The sequence below is a fragment of the Aulonocara sp. 'chitande type north' Nkhata Bay genome, linkage group LG6 (assembly GCF_057382095.1).
Source record: "Aulonocara sp. 'chitande type north' Nkhata Bay isolate Kocher_YH1m ecotype deep benthic linkage group LG6, A_spYH_male_GT1.1, whole genome shotgun sequence".
NCBI lineage: Eukaryota > Metazoa > Chordata > Actinopteri > Cichliformes > Cichlidae > Aulonocara > Aulonocara sp. 'chitande type north' Nkhata Bay.
This window is the reverse complement of record NC_141349.1, coordinates 32120773-32141608: the sequence shown is the minus strand read 5'-3', so window position 1 is coordinate 32141608 and position 20836 is coordinate 32120773. Positions and strand designations below refer to the sequence as shown.

Below are 20836 nucleotides of genomic sequence, written 5' to 3'. Positions count from 1 at the left end.
AGGTAACTGGCAGCTGCTAGGTGAAACTCACCACAAAGATGTTTTGAAATAGATTTGATTTTGAAACATGACGATTGTAGCGATATGGGGGACAACGTTTACTTGAGTACTGTTTTGATGGCATAGAGTAACTGACATATGCAATGGACTCAGCCCTAGAAAGTTAGTTTTTATTCCAGTGTAAAGTATATAGGGAGTGCAGAATTATTAGGCAAGTTGTATTTTTGAGGAATAATTTTATTATTGAACAACAACCATGTTCTCAATGAACCCAAAAAACTCATTAATATCAAAGCTGAATGTTTTTGGAAGTAGTTTTTAGTTTTAGCTATTTTAGGGGGATATCTGTGTGTGCAGGTGACTATTACTGTGCATAATTATTAGGCAACTTAACAAAAAACAAATATATACCCATTTCAATTATTTATTTTTACCAGTGAAACCAATATAACATCTCCACATTCACAAATATACATTTCTGACATTCAAAAACAAAACAAAAACAAATCAGCGACCAATATAGCCACCTTTCTTTGCAAGGACACTCAAAAGCCTGCCATCCATGGATTCTGTCAGTGTTTTGATCTGTTCACCATCAACATTGCGTGCAGCAGCAACCACAGCCTCCCAGACACTGTTCAGAGAGGTGTACTGTTTTCCCTCCTTGTAAATCTCACATTTGATGATGGACCACAGGTTCTCAATGGGGTTCAGATCAGGTCAACAAGGTGGCCATGTCATTAGTTTTTCTTCTTTTATACCCTTTCTTGCCAGCCACGCTGTGGAGTACTTGGATGCGTGTGATGGAGCATTGTCCTGCATGAAAATCATGTTTTTCTTGAAGGATGCAGACTTCCTCCTGTACCACTGCTTGAAGAAGGTGTCTTCCAGAAACTGGCAGTAGGACTGGGAGTTGAGCTTGACTCCATCCTCAACCCAAAAAGGCCCCACAAGCTCATCTTTGATGATACCAGCCCAAACCAGTACTCCACCTCCACCTTGCTGGCGTCTGAGTCGGACTGGAGCTCTCTGCCCTTTACCAATCCAGCCACGGGCCCATCCATCTGGCCCATCAAGACTCACTCTCATTTCATCAGTCCATAAAACCTTAGAAAAACCAGTCTTGAGATATTTCTTGGCCCAGTCTTGACGTTTCAGCTTGTGTGTCTTGTTCAGTGGTGGTCGTCTTTCAGCCTTTCTTACCTTGGCCATGTCTCTGAGTATTGCATACCTTGTGCTCTTGGGCACTCCAGTGATGTTGCAGCTCTGAAATATGGCCAAACTGGTGGCAAGTGGCATCTTGGCAGCTGCACGCTTGACTTTTCTCAGTTCATGGGCAGTTATTTTGCGCCTTGGTTTTTCCACACGCTTCTTGCGACCCTGTTGACTATTTTGAATGAAACACTTGATTGTTCAATGATCACGCTTCAGAAGCTTTGCAATTTTGAGACTGTTGCATCCCTCTGCAAGATATCTCACTATTTTTGACTTTTTTGAGCCTGTCAAGTCCTTCTTTTGACCCATTTTGCCAAAGGAAAGGACATTGCCTAATAATTATGCACACCTGATATAGGGTGTTGATGTCATTAGACCACACCCCTTCTCATTACAGAGATGCACATCACCTAATATGCTTAATTGGTAGTAGGCTTTCGATCTATACAGCTTGGAGTAAGACAACATGCATGAAGAGGATGATGTGGACAAAATATTCATTTGCCTAATAATTCTGCACTCCCTGTATATATATATATCTCGACTGTAAAAGACTAGACCGATCACTCCTAATTTGGAAGGCACTGGTGACCTATCACATCACAAGGAACCTTTGGTATCATATACGCAATTCCTAGACAATTTCTAGATTTATAGACTAAAATCTGAAAAATCTGAAACAGACATAGGTAAATTTTCTCTGCTTGTCTTATAAGAGCTGTGGCACAGGTTCCACATTAAGCTTTCTGCAGATAGAATTGCCAATTAACATGAGGTTAAAGGGAATATATATATATTAGGGGTGCAACGATACACAAAATTCACAGTTTGTTCGATACTTTGGTGTCACGGTTTGATACTTTTTCGATACAAAAAAAATGTTCAAGCATTTCTAATTTGTCATTTATTAAAATTATAAATATATATTTTAACTCAAAAGTACAGTTTTTAAATTTAATGTTGCTGAAACAACAAAGTAATAAAAATTAAATCTATGTGATCGAGAAATCACTCATCTTTGGAAAAGAGAGTTTATTACAGAGAAAAGGCTCTTTCCAAAATAAAAGCTATACTATACGCTTCTTCTGAGCTATATTCTCAGCAGCATATTAAACATATCAGGTCCCCATAAGGAGAATCATGTGCTAACGGCTGTCTAAATGACTCCTTGTTTGTTGTTTTTGTCTGCTTCCACTTGTCTTGTCTAACTTGGTGTTTGACTACCCTTGTCGCACAATGTTGCCTTGAAGCAACAACCCAATATCTGTTTGGGTGATTATATATTATTAGGGACCCTAAAGCTCCCCCAAAATAGAGTGAAATATGTTTTTCCCAAAAAATTAAAAAGGCATTCAGTAGAGGGTTAAAGAAGCACCTTTGCCTTCCTATCTCTTCATGCAGGCTTGATCAGAGGGCAAGAGGTCGCTGCCATGGTAATGGCAGTGTTGCCATGGTGATGTGAGAAACATCATCTCCTTATAGGCAGTGTCCGAAGGAGCATGAGATGAAACGTGAGCCTGACATGGGGTCTAAAAGCTTTCCTCCAACATTTTGACCAATCATGTTAATATTCTATCGTTACCACATGCAATAAAAGTGTTTGTTGCCTGCGTGTGGCAGCACTTGTCTCTGAGCCAGAGAGATGGAAGATCCATGGTGCCATGTAAAACTAATCTGAAATTCTAACCGTTCGATAATAAATTGTGAAAGCTTATCATTTCAGTATATTTGTCTTCTCTCATGGAAAAAAATGAACAAATGTAAGCTTTAAATAGTTTATCAAACACTACTGAGCAGTCCTTACCTTTAAAACTAACCTCTGTTCTTCCCCTTCTGTCCTGTCTTTCTTATCTTTCTCCAACTCTAAGTGAAGTTAGCTGTTTCTTTAGCTCTTTGTCTTTCTTTTCTCTCCCACTGAAAAACAGCAGCTGGACCTTTAGCTAGCAACACACTGTGTGACAAACTACTAACTACAGTTTTTTCCTTTATGTTCGCTACTCTTATGTAGGACTAGCTAGATGCCAAAGTACCGCAACTGCAACTTACAGAAACCTGCAGTCATTCTGGTGTTGTGGAACCCCCCTCAAAAGACCAAACACCGTCCCACTTTTAACGCCTGACTTTGGCACACATCAGGTCTTTTTGGAGGCTCGAGGTGACGAAATAATAACTTGCGCGTTAAACCAAAATTAACAAGTCTATTTTTAAAATGTAAGGAGTAGAAAGTACAGATATTTTTAGGAAGTAAAAGTAAAAAGTTCTCAAAAAAATTACATAAGTGAAGTACAGATTTGTAAAAATCGTTCTTAAGTACAATAACAAAGTCAAACGTACTTGACAGAAAAAGAAAAGAGTAAGTAGGTAACTGAAATTGTACTTTGTTACTTCTAACCTCTGCCTAAATAGCTGCTGAAAACCTATCAGTGAATAAAATGTGAGTTAAAGCTTAAAATTCTAAAAGCAGGAGTCCTAGAGTGGACCTAGTAAAAACAAATGTAGTGCATTGCCCCTAGCCATATCATTATAACATCTGACCGTTTTTTCTGCAGTCATTCGGCAACTTTTTCTTTATTTACTGATGTGAAAGAAATAATAACTGCTTCAGTTACACAACATAGCAGTATAACCAACATAAAAAACAGAAATTCAGATATGTTATGGATTGTTCCCATAACCATCCTTGCTTGAAAATTGGCTTGCCTTCCCTCTCTCGTTTTGTTCTCAGTGATTTCCCTGTGCGTGTACTCAATAAGAGATGGATCAAAGGAGGGCTGGACTGATTGTCCTTGTTGTACCAAGGAAAAGAAAGTGATCGATGCATCCAAAATTCAATCACACAACAGCAGATTGTATGTGTACGCGTTTTCTTTAAGGAGCTCAAAATTGGTTTTGGTTTACGTGATTACAGAAAACTCTAGTGTTTGAGAGAAAGACTCGGGATATATTGAGTACTAACGCTAATGCTACTCAAACTGACAGGAGGCCGCAACACAAGTCAACAATTCAGTTAAAAAATAGGCTTCATAAGCAGAATTCTAATGTTTTTTGTTTTTTGTTTATAAAACAATTATTATTAAATACAATCAGCATCACAGTTGTAGATATCAAATATTGTTCTTTAAATTGCTCTGAAGACAGCACTGCTTGTTGTGGTCATGACTGAAAACTTAAAGACAAAAATGAATTGAGTACAAACAAAACTTTTTTCTTCTTCTTCTGTCAAACTTTTCAGTTAACCTTTCTTTCTGCCATTCTTTAAAGAGAACTGCAGTCTGAAAAGAAAAGTGCAAAGAGAATGTGGCTCATCTGAAATTTCAGTGATTTCCAATGGCTTTGACACAAACCTCAGTCTTAATAAAACAAAAAACTGAGCTAATTAGGTTGTGTACTTTGTCATTCCACACCATGCTTCTCAATCGGGCTTCCCGGAAAACATGGTCAAAACTCTGCTGTGAGAATTTGCACTGGAAGACAGGGTGCTTCAACACAGACTGTGTTGCAGGTTTTTCAATGAACAACTGATCTTTGGCCATTAAAGTAGAAATAATCATTTTTTTTTATTAAAAAGAAGAATATTACAGAACTAAGGATACATTCTGATCACAAAACTCAACTTTAGTTGTGTGAAACATGAAACATGTTTTTTCTGTGATCTATTAGTTGTGTAGCTGAGGGGGAAAAATGTTAAGAACCATATTCTTTTCCCCCAACTTCAAATATTCATAATAAATAGTTGTATGGGGGGAGTAAATATTTTAATATAAAATACAATGGCTTCCTTGATGAAAGTGTGTAAGCATACCAGAAAAACTGATCTTAGTGAAGTGACATAATTTATTGTGCTTTCAGAAGTTTTCATTGTGTATGTGGCAACTATCAGATTCCAAATAAAGATGATTCAAATATAAAATGCTCCATAACAAAAATCAGAAAAACTTCTAATGCCCTATACTGCTTATTGTGTGGGTAAATTTAACTATGTTATATTTTAAGATATAGAAGCCAAGGTCTGTCTGTGATAGGTGTTGCTGTGTCTCCATCCTGATGATAACTGTTAGTTGCCCTTTCTCCCTGACATTGTTTTTGTTGGCATCTTACTGGACACTCTTATAAGCTTAATGAGTCCATTCCTAGGAACTGTCCCATTTACAACTTCAGTGCAGTGACATTAATGACTACGTTTTAGTCTTACGGTTTGTGATTCTAATGATTCTATTTACTTGTCGCTAAAATCCTGTAATACTGCACCTGAAATGTAATGTACGTCAATGTGAATGTAAATTAATGAAAACCTTCAGTGTGGATTTAAACTGCCACGATGTTTTCCCTCAGTCTGGAGTTTAAGGATAGTACTTGCATAGATTAGTTTTAGTTCAAAGAAATTTTTTTTATATTTTTATATTTGCAACTAAAACATGCTACTAGTGAAGGAGCTTAAAAAACCCTTGTTTTGCAAGAGCTTTAAAATTCTTTGACATATCTATTGTTAGTATAGTGCACAGTCTTTTGGCTGTTTTTCTTTTAGAAAATGTAATTCTGTTTTGTGTCTGAGAAACTTGCTGCCAAAGTCCACTTTTGTAAACTGCTGTCTGTCTTATCTTTTCTAAATAATCAATTCTAAATAAAATCCTTTCCCATACCCCTTAGCCTGACGGGGCACTGAGTTCCACTGCAGTCTTCTTGACTTTCTTGGATGGAAGGCTAGATAGATGCATCCAAATAAAGCAATGACTAGGAAGAAGGAGCACTGTGCACAAATCCCTTTCCAATGCCCTTGTCTGAGTTAGGGCTAACTCTCCCTAGAGAGCTCCCTTATGACCCTAGGGCGGGCAGAGGAGAAGGTGGCTCAGAGGGAGGGATAAGAGGATGAAAGGTGTATAGAAACAGAGAATATTGACAGCAGGAGCTTGTTTCCCTCTGCTGTGGAGCCAACTAGATGATACTGGAGACCTGCAGTAACCTGATGTCAACTAGAATCTGCATGATGTTTTTCCTGCATGAGATTCCTTCAACTTTTTTGGTACATTGTTTGTTGGTGTATATATTTATTTATTTAGTATTCTCTGTTGAATCATTACTGGTTAAGGGATACAATATATCTGACAAACTGAACATGGTTTCAGTCAAAATCATAGCACCAAAATAGCATTACTAAAAAACTACTAATGAGACTGTTATGGTCTCAGATAACAATTACTATTCTGTTTTAGTTCCACTTGACTTGCCTGTGGCCTTTGACATCATCCATCAAGGCATTCTAACAGAGAGATAATTTAACTGATCTCAAGTGGTTTTCAATAAACTTATTACCAGACATTAAGATTTATATGTTTTCATCCACTCCTCTCCTGTGTGGGGTAAGCAAACGATTAATCCTTGGATTAGTTATTTTTTATTAATATGTGTTTTCAGTGGGTCATCCACTTAACGTCTTCAGTGTTGTTTCTAACCGGTGTTATGCTGATGATATGCAACTATACATTTCTGTTAAGCCTAACAACCTGGACAGCCTTTTCTACCTCACTGACTGCTTCACTGATATTACTAATTGGATGTCTTTAACCTGACCTGGCAACCTTAATAAGGAAGTAAATCCTCTCTGCAGCAGTATCAAACCATCTGCAAAGAATCTTGGTATTACTTTTCAATTCAATTTCATTAAATTCACTTTTATTTATACAGTCCAAAATCACAACAATGGTTGCCCCAAGGTGCTGTATATTGTAAGGTGGGCCCTACAATAATACAAATACTTACTTCTTACTACTTCTGATGAACATTTGGATTTTTATTTCTAAAATTATACAATATACACTGTAACTTTCTGTGTTTCTGTCTGGATTACTGTAACTCTGTTTTACAACCATTACTCAGTGTTTTCTAGCCTGACAAATGAACTCAAAACTGACAACCACTTGCCACAAGATTCCCATCAAATCCATGTTCTCAAGTGGACCTAAGAGGAGACCACAGCAACCTCCTGGAACAATAACCAGTCAAAGACAAAATTACAGCACGGGGCTGAGATACTGGCTCTAATATTGAAAACTTTACTGTAGAAAAAAGTAGCCAATTTCTCAGTGAATAAAAATTAAAAAGCAGAATGACACACATTTATGTTAATAAGTTAAGACATAAAGGATTGACTGAAGGATTTGACTTCATTGTTTCAGGAATGGAATGCATTCGTATAGATTAAAAAAAATTCTATATTTTCTCTTAGTTCTCTTTTTGATATCTTTACCTTTTTACAGTTTATCTAAGGCATTTTAGGTACCACATATATTAACAGCTCTGATGGGAGCAATAGGATGGATAATTTGAGAAATGGCATTAAAAAAAGTATTCATTATTTCATCATATGGTGATAGATAGTACTAGCAATGTGCACTGCAATGTGTCAGCCATACCTAGATCACACTTAAACTATACTTGCCTTGATGTCATGCTTGTTGATAAATTGGCTGGTATTTATTTTCACAAATGAATAGGATACTTCTGAAATTATCCAATGATGATCAGAGATGGCAACATTTAGAACAGTGGTCCCCAACCTTTTTTTCGCCACAAACTGTTTTTTTGTCTGACAATATTTTCACGGACCGGCCTTTAAGGTGTCACGGATAAATATAACAAAATAAAACCAGTACCGGTACCCAGAAAAAGAAGATTTATTCATAACACACTGGAAAAGACCCCGGGAAACTGAGTTAACGATAAAGAAGATTTTAAAAAAATAACGCTAAAAACCAATAAAACCCCTGAAAACCATCAATTTCACACCCAAGCCTCAACTCTCGTGGCCTGGTACCAAAAGACTCACGGACCGGTACCGGTCCGTGGCCCAGGGGTTGGGGATTGCTGATTTAGAACATTTCTAACTGTAACATCAACAGGTGACCTGTTGTATGGGTGGGTTCAGTCACATGTTTAAAATCCAATGATTTTACTAAACTCTAATATATAATAAGGATTAATACAGCAGGAGATAGAAGTAATTAAGTATTAAACCTAAATTATTCAAATTCAGATAATTGTGAAATAACACAGATTTACAACTGTTTTAGGTATATAACTAATGGGCGCTGTTTCAGTCAGGTATGTGGTACCTGTATAATCAAGCCAGGTTTCCATTAAAGGGATAAAAGCCAGTTTATTACTAATGAGGGTGTCATTAATAATACATGACTCATTTGTTTAATGTGTACAAAAGCAGCAAGTATTTACCGATTGCTTACTGGTTGCTTGTTATTTGTGGAAAACTGGTGTGGTATTTGCAGAATGTCCTTTAGCTGTGCTGCAATAGTCCTCCCATGATGCACTGAGCATTTCTCCCTTATTCACCTTTTTCACTGTATGTCTTTTTTGCCCTGTCCCTGATAAAACTGAGATTTTCTTTCCCCACTGTCATCAGTTGCTTGTTCATATGGGTTTGTCTGATTGTTGGGGTTTTCTCTTTATTATTGTAGGGTCTTTACAACATATAGTACCTTAAGGCGACTGTTGTTGTAATTTGATGCTATATCAATAAAACTGACCTTTATTGAATTTTGCTCATCATGCACCACAACAGTGGTGACTGAGGAACGTTGATGAAGCAGCTGAGGGACAGAGGTGTTTACATCGTTAACAGTAGCACCTGGGGTGCATGAAGTGAGGCATCTGATCATTTTTATGTGATGGACTATAAATGGTCCAACAAAAATCAGACAGGGAGGTTTGGAGTGACCGTCTACAGCAAAAGCACAAGGACAAGGATGCAAAAACCACTCAACCATTGGCTGAGAATGAACCGGGCACCAGTACATCTCCCTGGGTAGCATGTAGACTGGTCCAGTGCTACTAGAAGAGCTGGACAACACCGGGACCTAAAATGATCCATGCCTAATGGCCGAAAAAGATGCCATGAATGACGAAAAGCACCAATAGGTGGGCTGCTAACAGCAGGTACTCATTCATCTAGAGCAGGGGTGCCCAATCCCAGTCCTCGAGAGCTACTATCCTGCAGCTTTTAGATGCATCCCTACTCCAACACAGCTGAATCAAATGAATGGCTTGTTATCAGGCCTTTGCCAAACATGATGGCATGCTGAAGAGGTAATCAAACCATTTGATTCAGCTGTGTTGGAGTAGGGATGCATCTAAAAGCTGCAGGATAGTAGCTCTCGAGGACTGGGATTGGGCAGCCCTGATCTAGAGTGCCTAAGGATAGCTGAAAGGACAGCACAGAGGCTTTGATCAAGGCAGCATAGCAACAGGCCCTAACCACTAGAGTCTTCCAAAGCCAAAGGAACCCAAGTTGCACGTTGTGCAAAAGTGCCCCAGAGACTATCCAGCATATACCAGGATATAAGCTGCAAACTGGGACAGTATACACTGAGAGGCACAGCTAGGTGGCTGGGATAGAATAGATACACATGTGGTTTCAAAGTCCCCAAATCCCAGTGAGAGTCACCTCTGAACCACCTTTGGCCAATGTCCTGTGGGACTTTAATCTCCAGACACACAAGTAGCTGCTGGTCACCCAACCAGAGATAGTGATGGTTGACAAGGAGCATAACACTTCAGTTGTGATAGATGTGACAATCCCAGTGGACAACAACAAAACCAGAAAGGAGCATGACAAAATAGAGAAGTACCATGTGAATGGTAAAGTACAAAGAAATAGGTTTGATCTTGACGGGTGTTTGGTTTGATAAAAGCCTTGCTCAGTCAGACAATTTCAGTTCTATTCAGTTTTATTTATATGGCACTAAATCAGGACAGTTGCCTCAAGTTACTTTATATTCTGAGGTCAAGACCATACAGTAATATAAAGAAAATAATAGCAACATATACAATGAAGTGTTGACCATTACAACCACAATGATTTCAACTTTATCTCTTTATCTTTATTTGACCTGTACCTGGTCTTTTTATGTGAAAACATTTCTTTGAATCGTTCCCTGCAATTTCACCTTTTTTCTTAATTGACTGCCAGTGGACATTTGCTCCTGATAAGTGTTGCAGAGATATCTCACTAACAAAAACTACTGACCATACCTTGTGAATGAAGTCACTCAGACTTGCTGAAAACATGAATTCTTGGGTCAAGGCTAACAGACATAAAAAGACACAATAGCAAAATCTGAAAAACTATGCATTTTCTATGGTGAATGCAACTGTTACTGACAAGTGTTTTTAGTGTGCACCATCCTACATTTAACATAAATACTTCCAACACAGTGGCATTTGCAAAACGCTGGTAATATAAAGAGTCTTCTAATATGACTACTGATACATGTGATCATATGATTACAGATACTGACTCATTGAAATATAAAATATTTGACTGGTGAAAGGAAAAGGAAAAGGAAAAAGAATTATTGTCAACAATTGTTCAGCCATTTTACATAGCCATCCTTGTTTTGTTGTGGCAAATGCTCTCATCTATCTAAGGGTGTGCATGTATTGCTGTGGTTCTCATAGGTAAAGCGCTGTCTCAGCAACATGCTGTACTGATAATGAAAAGCGGTTTTCTTATCGCAGTGACCCTTTGCTTCTATCAGTAAACTGTACCAGCTACAACTCTTAAACATTTAGAAATTCCCACATTACAGTGAATGTGCTCCCGTCAGAAAGAAAAAAAAACCAACCCAAAACATGCACCAGTTTTTTTCTACAGCTACTTTCTCCATTTTCAGTTTTTGTTGTTGTTGTCAGCAGCATACAAATTGTCAAACCCAACTTCCTTTTTCATGGTATTTAGTCAATCACTGTCATGAATGCTTTTATAAGATGTTGAACTGAGCTGCTTAAAAAGATGCCAGGCACAGCACTTTTTTTTTAAAGCAACTGTTTTCCGTTTGCCTTGCGGCCGCATACACTTTAAAGTGGAAAAGCAGTTTGAAAAAGCAAAAGAGTTTGAACATGGCTTAAAGTGGTGAACACACTAGAGGCTTTGAAAACACACGGCATAGCTTTCCTTGAATGTTCTCTGGCAGGCAGACTTCTGAGCATTTTGTTTCTGTACCACTAGCATAACCCAGTTCCTGCTCTTGTATGATGTCTCTCTAGCTGCAGTCACATCTGCTATCCACTGAAAGACTCCTGAAGCAAACAACACAGACAGAAATCTTAACGGCATTCTGCTGTGGTCACTGTGATGGCACTTTCCATAACGTCAAGTCTACTAACAGTTACCTCTAGTGTGGCTCAGTAATGGACTGCAAATGCAATGGCTAAACTTTTTCCTATTTCAAGATGTAAAATGTCAATTATATAACTGAGCAGTTCTTTAAACTGTCAATAGCCTTTTCACACACTGAATGTTCCAACTTGATGCTATGTGTTTCGTCCAGTCTTTAACCTATTTTTGTATCTGCTGTCCTGTCATTCTGTCCAAAGAAGCAAAGTTACTCACAGAAAACTACGTGTGTCCGTAAAATATTAATTTGCAGAGGTTATATACCAAATAGTTGCAAATACACTCCTTTTATTGATAGTAGGGCTGGGCGATATGACCCAAAATTCATATCTCGATATTTTTTTAGCTGGATGGCGATATAAGATATATATCTTGATATTTTTTTAAAGCCATAAAGTAAGAACAAAAAGAGAGTTCTTAGTCAAAGCTGTGTCCCAGATGTCACACAGGCACTTTTATTAACATAAAGCATAGATGTACATGAAAAAAACTACTCAAAAATAAATTATGAGCATTTATTAAAAATAATGCTCCATAAATAAAAATAGTATGTTGTTTTTGTCCATAACAAAAAGCTCACAATTGTGCAGTCAAAATGTAAACTAAAAGACGCTGAGCATAATAACATAGGCAGATTTCACAGCTGCTCTGTTCCCAACTTCTACTGCATGACTGACAGCCTTGAGTTTGAAATCCTCTTTGTAACCATGTCTCTTGTTAACAGGTGACATTTATGGTCCTTATACACACACAATACGGTAATATTACGTTGAAGCACAGTGCGTATTACTACGCGAGGCTCCTCGGTAGCCGCTCCGACAGTCCATCAAGCGGTGCAGCCCCGTAGCTTACCAAAGTCGTACTAAAACATTTTTTGACAGATTGCTGAGCGCCGTGTTCCACATAAAATCAGTTCGCGGTCATCAAGCACAACCAGAATTCATACATAAGGCGCGCTGTCAACTTTTGAGGAAATGAAAGGATTTTAGGCTGTGCAGCCCCTGTGGGCTGCATGGCGTTAGCGTGGTTAGCTTGTTAGCGTGGTTAGCTCGTTAGCACGTTGACGCCATCCAGCCCCACGCACGGAGGAATGCGCAGTAACTCGTTAACGGAGATTTGCCATGTTCATCTTGTCGCTGCCTGGAGGTGAAGCTATGAGGGAGGAGGGGGAGTTGTGTTCAGTGAAGGAGAGGCGAGGCGGAGTAACGTTGCGTAAAGGCAAAAGTGGACGAAAGAGAGGCAAACCTGCGGCTCCACAACTATAATTATAACGTATATATCGATATAAAGGATATGGTCACATCTTATATCTCGTATAAAAATATATCGATATTTTTAAAAAACTCGATATATCGCCCAGCCCTAATTGATAGGGATTTTTTGACCTGCACTTCATCATGTAATCATGTAAAGTGTGTGCCATATTTTTTTCAAGGTTTCCCTCTTTACTTCTCTCCCTGTCCTGCTGTTAAACGCTAAGATAGATCATTAGCTTTAAATGGACTTCAGTCCTCTCATTACATGTCCCATTTACCTTCACTGCATAGCACTCTCCTTTCATAACAAGAAGGGGTGGGAGTGGTGGGGTGGGGGTCATATTTAGGATCTGAAGATTTGGACAAAAATATGATTTCAAAATAAACATTTGTTTAAAAAAAGAGTTGGGAATAGAGACTCTTTCTGTGTTGATATCCACCAGTAATCTAAAAGATCGGCTTATATTGAATACACCTCTGTGCTCCAGCAATTTGTTTCTTTCCCTACCATTTGACAGCTAATGATGGGACGGAGGGACTGGGGGAGGGGTATTATTTGAAGCATGTAATCGCCCCTTTTTTCAGTGCTATTTTTCTTTGACTTCCATTAACCCTTCAGTAGATGCAAAGGGTAGTCTATGCTTTCATATGGCTGCACTGCTGTGTGAAGGGTGATAAATGGTTTCACGTCATGCATGCCATATGTACGTGTTATATATGTGTGTATAAAAATTTGGCAACGTGTGGGTTGCCTTTTATTTTGTGCTTTCAATGCTGTGCTAACATTTGTTAAGTGTATATGTGTTATCGTACGTGAGTAATGTCATTGTGCTGTGTTTGCATACAGAGTTAGATGTATGTGCTAATTGTTTTTAGTATCAGTGTATTGATATTGTACTGTACTAAGGTGACACTGATGATGACAAGGTCACTCAAGCAACACTAATACATTAAGTGTTTCTTAAAAGTGGTCATTTGTTCTCATTTTGTCACGTCTATCATGCTAATTAGATACGGTCTGTTAAAACAGCCCAAATACATTTTTTGTGCTGATATTTTAATATCATATACTGGCATGCTAAGCTTACTTTCTTTTTCCTTTACCTTCATCACAGATGTCATCGTCTTATTCGTCTGCATTGACCCAGTGTTCTCATGCCTCCTTTTCTCAGCACCTTTCTATCCTCACCTAACCTCCAAACTTCCCTATATCACTTCTCAGTTTACTTCAGCTAAGCTAACTCCTTTTAATCTACCTTTCTCCAGCACTCTCTATCTCCCCTGCTCTCTTTTGATCCCTGAGACTATATGGGACCCTATTTCATGTATTACATTTGCTTTTCATCCAACTATTATTTAATAACCAAATGTATATCTAACCCACACTCCTTTAATATCGCTGTCTTTGTTTCAAAACTTTACTTTTTTTCTAGAACATTAACTTTCTTTAGTCCTTAAAGATTTGCTTGAAATTCCCCTAAGAAAAAAAGAGAAAAAAAAATCAATCAAGGGGAACCCCTTGTAGTTTAAAAAAAAAAGAAAGAAAAAATATGTGAAAAAGAGTTATCCATTCATTTGTGGTGATATATATATTCTTCAAAATACAAACCCAATTCCCAAAGGTTATGAAGCTGTGCCAAAGGCAAATAAAATAAAATTTAATAATTTGCTAACTGGATAAAATGATTTATTTACAACAGAAGATAGAAAAAACATCAACTGTTTAAACTGAGACATTTTCATGAAATATATTACTTCATTTTGAATGATCTGTTGGCAATAACATGTTTCAAAAAAGTTGGGATAGGGAAACAAAAAAATATGCAAAACTTAATGGTACTGAAAAGAAACAGCCGGTCATGATTGTGTATAAAAAGAGCATCTTAGAGAAGCAAAGTTTCTCATACTTGAAGATGGGCAGAGGTTCATCAATCTGCAACAAAATGCATCAACAGATTGGAACAATTCAAGAATAATGTTCCTCAATGTAAAATTACAAACACTTTGAATATTTCATCACCTATGGTGCATAATTTCTTAAAAAGACAGACAGAATCTAAAGAAATCTGTATGGGCAAGTTTCAAGCCTGCACTGCATTGCCAACAGGTGGTTGGCCTAGCCTGACAACAATCCAGCTCTTTTACCATAAAGAAATGGTGCATTATGAAAAGAAAAATACAAAAAAGAATACACAGGACTGTTGAGCAGCTAGAATCCTATATCAGAAAAGAATGGGACAATAACCCTTTTCCAATTTGCTGTTGTAATAATCCTTACTTATTCTTTAAGTCAGGGGTGTCCAAACTCCGGCCTTGGCCCGCGGTCCATTTTTAATTGGCCCGCAAGTAATTTTATAAATAGAATAGAATATGGCCCGCACTTCAACTTTTGCTTGAGTGTATTGCACTTCTTAGTTTTAACACCAGGGGGAGCTGCTGTTGATCAAGGCAGTTGCTCCACCAAAAAGGACAATCACAGAAGAAATTTACCCCCAAGTTACTAAACATGGCAGAACCAAAGAAGCGAAAGGTAGAAAGTGAGTGCAGAAAATTTCAGACACGGTGGGAGAGTGAATATTTCTTCAAAGAATTCAAGGGGAAGTGTGTCTGTTTGATTTGCACTGAAACTGTGGCAATTATGAAAGAGTATAATGTACGACGTCATTATGAAACCAAACATCAGGCCTATGCATTCTACACTAGTGCTGAGCGAGAGCAGAAATTAAAGCAAATTGTAGCTATCCTGCGGGGTCAGCAACAGTATTTTTTTTGTGCTCAAATTATCCAGGAAAAGGCTCCAATAGCCAGCTATGAAGTCGCCCAACTCATTGCAAGACATGGCAAGCCTTTTTCAGATGGAGACCTCATAAAACACGGCCTCGTTAAAGTCACTGAAATAATATGCCCGGAAAAAGTGAAGGACTTCAACAACGTCAGCATGTCCAGAAATCCAGTTGTGCGACGCATTGAAGACTCGTTTTTACTCCATTGCATGTGATGAGAGCACCGATGCCTCAGACACCGCACAGCTGCAAATTTTTTTTGCGGGGAGTGGACGAGAGCACGAGCACTTTAGTTGAGTAAAAAATATATTCCACAGTACCCGTGTGTTAATAAGCATGCATATGCAGGTACACATGCTTCAAATATCAATTATGCGCATCAATTCTGTCACTACCCTGCTTTTGCGCACCACTTTCTTATATCCGTTTTTCTTGTTGACACACAGAGTACACACCGCTGTGCACAGCGCACGCACACGTAGTCAGCTGATGTCATCTGATGCAGATTTGCTCCTTAATCAAGTGACATTTGTCTGGATTTTTGCCACGAGTGGCGATCAGCACCGCAGCTGGATGGCCCGATTTACATACCCAGCGCAGCTGATACTCACCAGAATAATTTACTAAAATTATATGCACTCCTGTTATTAAGTCCAGTTCAGTCTGTTAATGTTGATAATCGTTTCAAACGGACGTTAATAGATGTTTTGCCAAGCCTAATAACTTAAATAACAAACTTGAAATGTACCCGTCCCATTTTCCCCTTTATTGTTTTTTTTCTCTGTACTGTAAATCTTCTGTCTAAGAAGAAATCTGAGGCTGCTGTTCTGAGAATGAGCTAACAAAGCTTTTTATGAATAAATCAATAAAGATCCATTTATGGAAAGCTGTGATGAAGGAAGTTTTGTCTTTAATTATATTCAACGATACAACACATTTGACCACTTTTAAGTGATTTTTCTAACTTTAATATAGTAAAGTACCTAATTTCTAGCCTCTTCTGTCCTCTTTATTGCTCTTCTTGTATCTTTTGACTGTCCTCTTCATCACCCCTACTCGGCCATCTTCACCCACTGTCTATCCTATTTAATGTCTAATCTCAGTGTTTTTCCTTCCAACATCACCTGAAACTCACTTCAGAGGGTGTATGAGAAAAAGATATGCACATAACTACACAGTTAGCTGCTGTGACCCAAACGAATGCAGTGGCAAAGTGACCAACACTCAAGCTTGACACCATTTTAGTTTTCCTTCCATTCAGTTAGTCAATCATTCAGTGTGCTTTGTGTCCTCCAGTGACCGAGCTCTCTTGTCATTTCAGACCTTGCCACTCCCACCTGTCTGTCTTTTCCACCAGTCATCTGACCTGCCCCTTCTCTCCACTCAACTCCATGTACTTCACTGATTAGTCCTTGCAGCATCACCCCCACTTACCATCTCTCACTTGCCAGATTGTGTCTTTGTGTAAAGTGCAATTGCTTTCTGGCATTGTGTTGTTTTCTTTTTCTCTTCTACCTCGGCTGTGATCCGGATTTCGCTTCTGTCTGAGCACTGTGTTTAGTTTGTCTGTCATTGTCTACATGTAAAGTTAGTTTTTTCTTTTACTAATTTGAATTTTGAATCATGTTCTTGAGCCTCCACCATTTCTGAACCTGAGACAGTGGGAAAAACAGAATGTATCATAAAAGCACATAAACCTTAGCATCTGGTATCGTTCTGCATATATCTAAAGCACCTGATAGAACCGTTAGTTTAGCTTGAGCAGCCAAAGTGATTTGAGCTTTAAACCAGAAAATCTCCAAGTTTTGTCTTGCGAATAGCAAGTCTATGTTCCCGATCGTAACTCAAGAGTTGGGAGTTCGCCTTGTAATCGGAAGGTTGCTGGTTCGAGGCCCGGCTTGGACAGTCTCGGTCGTTGTGTCCTTGGGCAAGACACTTCACCCGTTGCCTACTGGTGGTGGTCAGAGGGCCCGGTGGTGCCAGTGTCCGGCAGCCTCGCCTCTGTCACTGCACCCCAGGGTGGCTGTGGCTACAATGTAGCTTGCCATCACCAGTGTGTGAATGGGTGGATGACTGGTTGTGTAAAGTGCTTTGGGGTCCTTAGGGACTAGAAAAGCGCTATACAAATATAGGCCATTTACAACGCTTTTCTACAATATGAATAGCCACATCTTGGTTAGAGGTCTTCTTGTGCATAAGAGGGTTTCAATTCTCTTTTCACATTGCGAAAGGAGCGGCGGTGAAAACTCAGTGGAGTGAAATCTGGGGAGCGAAAATAAGACAAACTGCAGCAGGCTTGGAATGTTAAATGCAATGTCAGTGCAGGCTAGTGGGTAGTGGGTAGGAGGGACATTATGCTTGGGAACGGTGCAACGAAAACCGTGACTAGTGTGAGTACAGCCTAATCCAATCCAGGCTGCTATGTTTTAACAGCAGAGACCTGTATTACTAGCTCACCTCCACCTTGATTAAGCACATCTGTGTGTGTGTGTTTGTGTGGGTAGGGGATCGGAACAGTGAACATGTGCTGTGAGACTCACAAGAAGAAAACTCTGGTGTGTCCCATTTCACTGTAGGTATGTTATGCATTAAAGTTTCAAGTGAGTCGTTGAAGAGTGACCTCTCCTTCCTTTTTTTCTGTTTCCCTGTGTGTTTGCTGCTTTCTTCTTCAGGTGCCGTGGTGTTAAAGCAGAGTTTAGTTTTCTCAAGGCTGAAGTGCTCTGCCAGCCCAATCCATGGGTTGGCTTGGCGTTATTAAGTCCAGTTCAGTCTGTTAATGTTGATAATCGTTTCAAACAGACATTAATAGATGTTTTGCTAAGCCTAATAACTTAAATACAAACTTGAAATATACCTGTCTCATTTTCCCCTTTATTGTTTTTTTTCTCTGTACTGTAAATCTTCTGTCTAAGAAGAAATCTGAGGCTGCTGTTCTGAGAATGAGCTACCAAAGCTTTTTCTGAATCAATCAATAAAGATCCATTTATGGAAAGCTGTGATGAAGGAAGTTTTGTCTTTAATTATATTCGACAATATAACACATTTGACCACTTTTAAGTGATTTTTCTAACTTTAATACAGTAAAGTTAAGGTTATATACCTAATTTCTAGTAAGTGGCCCAGCCCCTCCTATATTTTTATGTATGTGGCCCTCAGTGAAAAAAGTTTGGACACCCCTGCTTTAAGCCATTTAAACATTCCAGTCAGGTATTTTTTTCAGTTAAAAGTTTGTCTCTTAGTCTGATTCTTGTGTTTCTGCATTTCTAACTTCTTTATACTTTTAATGTAAAAGAAAGGTCATTATTTTGCACTCACTAAAAGCTTGCATATTTTGCTGTATTTTATTATCTGCTGTTCCTACAACTTAGTCTCTGTGTCAGAGCCAATTTTGATTTTATATATTCTTCCACAGCCTGACTTCCATCCTCACCTCCTGCATTTTTTTTATTTCGTCCCCCTTCTAGCCTCTTCTGTCCTCTTTATTGCTCTTCTTGTATCTTTTGACTGTCCTCTTCATCACCCCTACTCGGCCATCTTCACCCACTGTCTATCCTATTTAATGTCTAATCTCAGTGTTTTTCCTTCCAACATCATCTGTCCAGTCAATTATATCTCATCCACAATCTCTAATCCTTTCTGTTGTATAGAGCATTCAGAGCATCTTTGTTTCCACCACCCCTTATCTGTTCCTCAGTTTACATCAGTCCTCCCTGACTCCATCTTTTTCACCTTCTCCCTCAGTTTGTGTTTTCCTCTCTGGCAAAAAGCCCCTTCAGCCTAATCCTGTCTGACAATTCCCAAATGAGGCTAAGACACTAGTAATAAAAAAATGCAGCATGCCTCTTAAAAATACCTGAAACTCACTTCAGAGGGTGTATGAGAAAAAGATATGCACATAACTACACAGTTAGCTGCTGTGACCCAAACGAATGCAGTGGCAAAGTGACCAACACTCAAGCTTGACACCATTTTAGTTTTCCTTCCATTCAGTTAGTCAATCATTCAGTGTGCTTTGTGTCCTCCAGTGACCGAGCTCTCTTGTCATTTCAGACCTTGCCACTCCCACCTGTCTGTCTTTTCCACCAGTCATCTGACCTGCCCCTTCTCTCCACTCAACTCCATGTACTTCACTGATTAGTCCTTGCAGCATCACCCCCACTTACCATCTCTCACTTGCCAGATTGTGTCTTTGTGTAAAGTGCAATTGCTTTCTGGCATTGTGTTGTTTTCTTTTTCTCTTCTACCTCGGCTGTGATCCGGATTTCGCTTCTGTCTGAGCACTGTGTTTAGTTTGTCTGTCATTGTCTACATGTAAAGTTAGTTTTTTCTTTCACTAATTTGAATTTTGAATCATGTTCTTGACTCCAACCCAGTTATTATCAGAAGCAGCATTGAACTGGACTAACGTCAGCTATCTTCTGCTGTGTAATTCACCATAGTAAAATCTGTGCATCATGCTAGGAGCAAAACTACGGTCCAAGGTTCAAAAATGTACCTTGTTTCTTTGCTTTAATTTACGTCTATCTCCATTACACCATTTCATATAACACCGAATCTACTGTCACAAAACCAAAACAGAATTTTTTAAGTGAAAACTCTTCAGCATATAATAATACTCTAAGTATTTGCCAAAGTGGTTCAATAGCCATATACTGTACCTAATTAAGGATCGAGCACCATTGACACTTTACCTTAATTGCAGTAAAACTGTAATTGAGTGATATTTAAAAGCTGAACAAGAAACAATTTACGTCATGACTTGCAAGTGACCCTTGTTATATATACTTGTTATAAAGACAACAAACCCTACAGCCTGTTTCATTTTGGTTTGATTTGTTTGTTTTGTTGTTTGGTTTTGTGGTTCCAGCTTATACAAACTAAAATTGACTATTTAGCAGTGAGATGAGAAGAACGAGCTGGGGAAAAAAGCCCTAACAAGTCCCAACAAGTCAAAATAAAATAACATTTCAAAAGGTATTTACATATTAATATAATCATTCAGTTAAGGTTAACAAAACCTTTTTTCATTTAGATTCAAATTTCATCATCACCATCCTCATCATCACCATCAGTATCATCTTTTGAAATTCTATGCAATAATAAACGCTGCTGATATACCCTGCACATGTATATACCTGTATATACCACACATGTATATACCTATACATGTGTTCAGTGCTTGTTTCAAAGAAACAGTCCATTCACTGCCTTGTTCACTGGCTCCCAAAGGGCCTTTGTTTCCTCCGTAAGCCCTGACAAACTATCAGTCAACAGCATACATCATTCTGCTGTATACTACTTAAAATCATGTGCATGCTGTACAGCAGGACTGGCTAACTAAAACACCCACTTAAGTTTTTACTTAAAACCACATTTTCACTAAATTGTTATTTGTG

At 38.5% G+C, this 20836-nt stretch overlaps 1 protein-coding gene across 2 annotated transcripts in view; it reads right to left on the bottom strand.

Moving 5' to 3' along the window:
• LOC147328148 (zeta-sarcoglycan-like) overlaps positions 1-20836 on the bottom strand; it is a 393854-nt gene that overhangs the window by 46428 nt on the left and 326590 nt on the right. The gene's annotated exons all lie outside the window — the stretch shown is intronic.